Source organism: Mixophyes fleayi, chromosome 3 (genome assembly GCF_038048845.1).
Source record: "Mixophyes fleayi isolate aMixFle1 chromosome 3, aMixFle1.hap1, whole genome shotgun sequence".
NCBI lineage: Eukaryota > Metazoa > Chordata > Amphibia > Anura > Limnodynastidae > Mixophyes > Mixophyes fleayi.
The window spans coordinates 221693778-221699650 of NC_134404.1; positions in this window are offsets into that span (position 1 = coordinate 221693778).

Consider the following 5873-nt stretch of genomic DNA (forward strand, 5'->3'; position numbering starts at 1 on the left):
GCATGGTTAAAACAAAGTAACCACTAGGTGCAAGGTGTAAATTGGGGAAAGCTATATGCTAGAGGAACCCTTTAGGCCAATACAAGATATAGAAATATTAACTGCTAAAATTGCTTCATATTTCATATTTTGAGGATATCATTTTGCCACTCTGTACTTAGGGGCAAAAACTGCACAATGGTTGTGAAGTATTAACAGCTGTATAGGAAAACCACTGTAGTGACTTTTGGAAAGATATTTGATATTGTTGCAATTCCATCATATTTCATATGTAAATGTGCGGGAGGTTATGACTGGTTTATTGAAAGGAGAGTTATGAATGTGGGATATGTCATTTATGGAAGGTCAAAACTTTTGGATGATTTTCAGACAAGCCATAATTGACACCCAGGGGGTCACATTACCATATACACTGCCCCTCTGAATGCTGTCCCATTTAAGCCAGCTTAAAAAACTGTGTGGGAGAGAGTAAATGGTCTTGGGGATAAATCTTATTGAAGGACTGTCCATTTTATTCTGCCTGCCCTAGGCATAAAGATTATCATATGTAAATGTATTGTCCGTAATTTATCCCATTTGTTTTTATAACTGTATTTAATTTATTATTTGTATGTCATTTGTTATCTGTTGTTTTATATTATATCCAAAGTCCTGTACCTTTGTATATTAAATCTGAAATGCATTAAGTTTTGTCCTTATTACTCTAAAGAACCCATTAGAATTGTATAAAGAGTATTGCTTGACCATGTTAACCCTTTGAATGCTGGTGTGTGAATTGTTAATCAATTTGCCTAACAAGCCTTTAGTGTACCATTTTTGGATATTTGTGTAACAGAGTTTTGCAGTGTTAACCCTTTGACTGCTGGTGTGTGCATTGCTAACCTGTGTGTAACAATGAGCATTGTGCGTCAGTTTGTGACAGTATATTATGGTACTATTGTCATTTTTCAATAGGTGGTTGCAGAAGATAGGTGTATATTGGTGTGAGAGCGCTGTTTGGGGGCGATTAGCAAATCTATAACTTGTGTGATAGGTGAGTGAAAAACTAAGCGCTGGAATCGTGAGTAACCCGATACAGTAAACATCATACCACTCTAGGCTCCATACATGGCTCTACATATAAGGGTTGGCACCAGATATGGTTCTGCATATTAACAATGGCACCGGATATAGTTCTGTATATTAACCTTTGACTAGATATGCCTCAACATATGATACTTTTTTAAATGTATTTTTTTTATTCTTTTAAACATTCCCTATTGAGGCGGCTGCATTGCGCATACATTGATCAGAGGCGTAATACATGTGCAGGCAGGCCAGTTGTGTGGGATCAGTGTCAGACTGGGGCATAAAAGGCCCACCAGAGCAATGCATTGGTAAGGACCCATAAAATAGAATATGCTTCACAGCAGCACACCACTGAGAGGGTGGGACTGGCAACCAGAAAGAAAAGGCCAGCCATTATAGGCAGCACTGATCTGTTCATTTCTGCTATTAAACTAACCATACTGGTACAGACTGGACACTGCATATAAAAATGGTATCAATCAAAATAGTAAGGAGTAAATTATGTTAAAATACACAGGAGCCTGCACATAGCCTCATCAAGGAGAAATAACAGGAATGCATAGCAAATAAGACAAAGCAGGAATAATAATTGTATGCATATAAAATTTGCCCAGTAATAGTGATATATATACAATGCAGAGAGCATCCTAGTGACTGCTATACAATAAAGAGGGCAACCTATTGACTGATATATAACACAGAAAGCATCCTAATGACTGCCATACAATAAAGAGGGCATCATGTTGACTGATATACATCACAGAGGGCATCCTAGTTACCACAATACAATACAGAAAGCATTCCAGGTATTGTCATACAATGCAGAGAACATCCAAGTGAATACAATGCAAAGAGCATCATATAATGCCATAACCTGTGCACAGACACATATGCAGTCTATGCTCAGGCTGCACTTTACTCAGGTTTCCTTCACCCCTCCAGCATAGGAGAGACACACAGAATACACACCTGAGAGTGGTTTACATATTCATACAGCTACTTACCTGAGGTACCTGAATCCAAACACCTTTTCTCTCTGCTTCAACCACATGTAATTGCCTCCTTCTTACTCCACTGGATTGGAAGCTCTTAATCCATGGCTTACATTAATCCACCCCTTCCCTATCCCGTTCCACCTTCAACTCATAGGTAGTCATATGTGTGATTTGCGTTCTGACATGAATTGCATACAATTGGGTCCATTTGTGCAAAGAATACACACGTCTCTGAGCACACGCAGAGCTATTTCACATAAGATACGACACACAAATCGACTTCCGTCCGAAGCTGAATCATGCCCAGAATGTCCTTGTCTATAATAACCAAAATGAGGGATTTCCTGGCGTTTTTGTTCAAACCGATAGAGCCTGAAATCTTACTGCAGGTCAGAGTCGAATAACGGAAAGGAGCCTTAGGTGCCATGAAAGCATGTGTAAGGTTCTACAATGTTCTGGGCAGAGCTTATAAATCATACTTGCCAACTCTCCCGGAATCCGGGAGAGTCCCGAAATTCGGGTAGGTCTCCCGGGCTCCCGAGAGGGCAGACAAATATCCTGCAAATGGCATCTGCTCCTCAAAAACGACATTTTGTTGCGGGGGCGGAGCCAAAATGACGCGAAATGCCGCTCCCCGCCCCTCCCGCCCACCAACCACGCCCCCCTGCCTGAGATCTCCCCCGGTATTAACTTACCAAAGGTTGGTAAGTATGTTATAAATACAAAGGAGCCCCTTCTGCATTACACTGGAGGAGGAGGGGTGGTATATAAAAAGAGAAAACTATCCAAAACATGTATTAATATACTGTATTTCAGTTTAGGGGAGGACACTCACAAAACAATATCCATCAGCTTGAGTGTGTTGTAATCCAAAATCCATATACATACAGCAATAAACAGCACTTCCTGGTATAGTGAATGTACAAAAAGTATGCACATAATTTTGAACAGATCAACATTTTGGTTACTTAATGATGAATATTCATTAAGCAACCAAAACTTTGAATTGTTAATAAATTAGCTGGATACTTTTTGTACATTCATAAGACCTGTATATACAATATACATACACTATGTGGACAAAAGTATTTGGCCACACCCGTTAATTATGGAATTGAGGTGTTTCAATCAGACCTGTTGCCAGAAGTATATAAAATCAAGCAACGAGTCATGCAGTCTCCATTTGCAAACATTTGTGATACAAAATGGGTCGTTCTGAAGAGCTGAGTTACTCTTCTGTATAACCAGAAGAGAAACAGCACAGCATATCTTTTGGGACTGCCCCACTGCACAAGGCACTGCTCGATGCCTTGGAACATGAACTTAAGCACATTGTGCCCAGAACTTGCCTTTCATATCATTCGATATTTTATGGATTATTTCCTGGGGCCCACACTATTAGGGCAATCCAGGAGGCCTGGTGCCTTTTGAACTGTTTTAAGAACGTTAAATGGCTTGCCAGGAATCGCCTCATCCTAAAAAGGAAGATGACCATCCAGGACTGTCGTAGGTTGATCCACACCATTGACAGTCCTGTGGAAGAGGAAGATGATTAATTTTTTGTCTCCCTCTTCTCTTTCTCCTCCCATTTGTCTATTTATTTAATAAAGCTTTGGGCTTGTGTCTCTCCCTCCATTACCCCCTCCAACCCATTCCCCCATCACTGTTTGAAGTTTTGTTGAATGTCTTGCCTTAATTTATGCACCGTTCCCTATATTAGTGTCTGTCTCTCAATAAAGCTTTGGGCTTGTGATCTCCCCACCCTACCCCTCTCACCTACCGCTCCTTCACATCCATTGCTTATTTAAATCTGTTTAAGTCTGCATGGTTAGTGCATACGTGCCTACTCTCCTGGGAGAGCAGGTATTCTCCCGAACGTGATGGGAGGGGGATTAATGACGCAATTTGCTGTGAATTTTACAATTTTTTAGCAGGGGGTGGGGCTATGGTGACGCAATACCAGCACCACGCTCCCTCCTACCCACTGTCACATGACCTCTGCTCCTGGAGCAGAGATTTAAAGAGTTGACAAGTATGAGTTAGTGCAGTACCTGATGTAAAGCATACTTGCTTACTCTCCTAGAATTTCTGGGAGGCTCCCGAATTTCGGGGAGTCCTCCCGGACGAGTAGGCAAACCTCCCGAACCCTGTAAAATGCCGTAATTCACGGCATTGAATAGCAGGGGGCAGGGCTTAATGGCGTCCTTAAGTCCTGGCCCCCAATATTCAATACCTTGAAATTCTCTATTTTATTGTAGGGGCGGGGCTATAGTGACGTAATGATGTCATCACGCCCCCTCCTACCCTCTGTCACATGATCTGTACTCCGATCTCCCTGAGTACAGATTTAAAAAGTAGGCAAGTATGATATATAGTGTAGAATGTCATATCTTGTACCTTATGTATTGTATTGTGTTAAAAGTATGAATGATTATGTTTCACAGTGTACTGTGTACCCTTGAATGTAATGTATCGTATGTTTTTGTACCTTTATACAAAATAAAGATACTTTCTCAATCAAAAAGCAGTCCCCATATAAACCTGTATACGGTATCAGTGAGTCCGCAGCCGATATTGGAGAAATCTGATCCTTAATATTGCAGTTTGCCCCTGAGGGGATTAGCAGTTTCTTAAATAGGCCCCATGGATTTTTGTAAACAACTGCAACACTGCAACTGACTTTAGCTTGTAAAAAGCTGCTTAAAAGCACGAGGTTGAAGTTAGCTTCTTATTCAGACAGCTTCTTATTCGTTTCTTATTCATGCTCCAGCTTCTTATTCAGAAAAGCTTATTTTTAAAGGATTGAATAAATTTGGTTCACTGATTTCACATCAAATTAACACTAAAGGGGGTTCCTTATACAAAATGCATTAGTATTTCGCCTGACCCAACAAGGATATGGGCATGAAATCAGGGGGCAAAGTCACAATATTATATAATTTTGAATAGGTAGCTGCAGATTTGCAAGTGTTAAATGCCGTTGGGCCAGCAATTTGACAGTGGGAATCAACACAGGGTGGTCAGTTACATATAAAACATCTGTCTTTTGCCTGGCCCAATGCTGTTTTGGGCATGCAATCGGGTGGCAAAGTGAGCACAGACAGTATTTTGAATAAGTAGCTGCAGATTTGTTAGTGTTAAATGCCGTTGGGCCAGGCAAACAACAGATGTTTTATATGTAACTGACCACCCTGTGTTGGTTCCCACTGTCAAATTGTTGGCCCAACGGCATTTAACACTTGCAAATCTGCAGCTACTTCTTCAAAATGCTCAAAATACTGTCTGTGCCCACTTTGCCATCTGATTGCATGCCCAAAACAGCGTTGGGCCAGGCAAAAGACGTGTTTTATATGTAACTGACCACCCAGTGTTGATTCCCACTGTCAAATTGCTGTCCCAACGCATTTATCACTTGCAAATCTTCTTATTCAAAATTATAACATATTGTGACTTTGCCCACTTCGCCCCCTGATTTCATACCCATATCCTTGTTGTGTCAGGCGAAATACTAATGCATTTTGTATAAGGGACCCCCTATAGTGTTAATTTGATGTGAAATCAGTGATCCAAATTGATTCCATCCTTTAAAAATAAGTTTTTCTGAATAAGAAGCTGGAGCATGAATAAGAAGCTAACTTCAGCCTGGTTTAAAAGCAGTGAATAGGACAGTTAAATAAAATCTGTACAATTATCACACATGGCTCAAAAAAACGTTAAATAAAAACCCTTTCTTTACCAGAGTCTGAGTGATTTATCAAATTGTATATATGCTGTATAATCTACAAGATCAGTTCGGTTGGTTAATGGGGA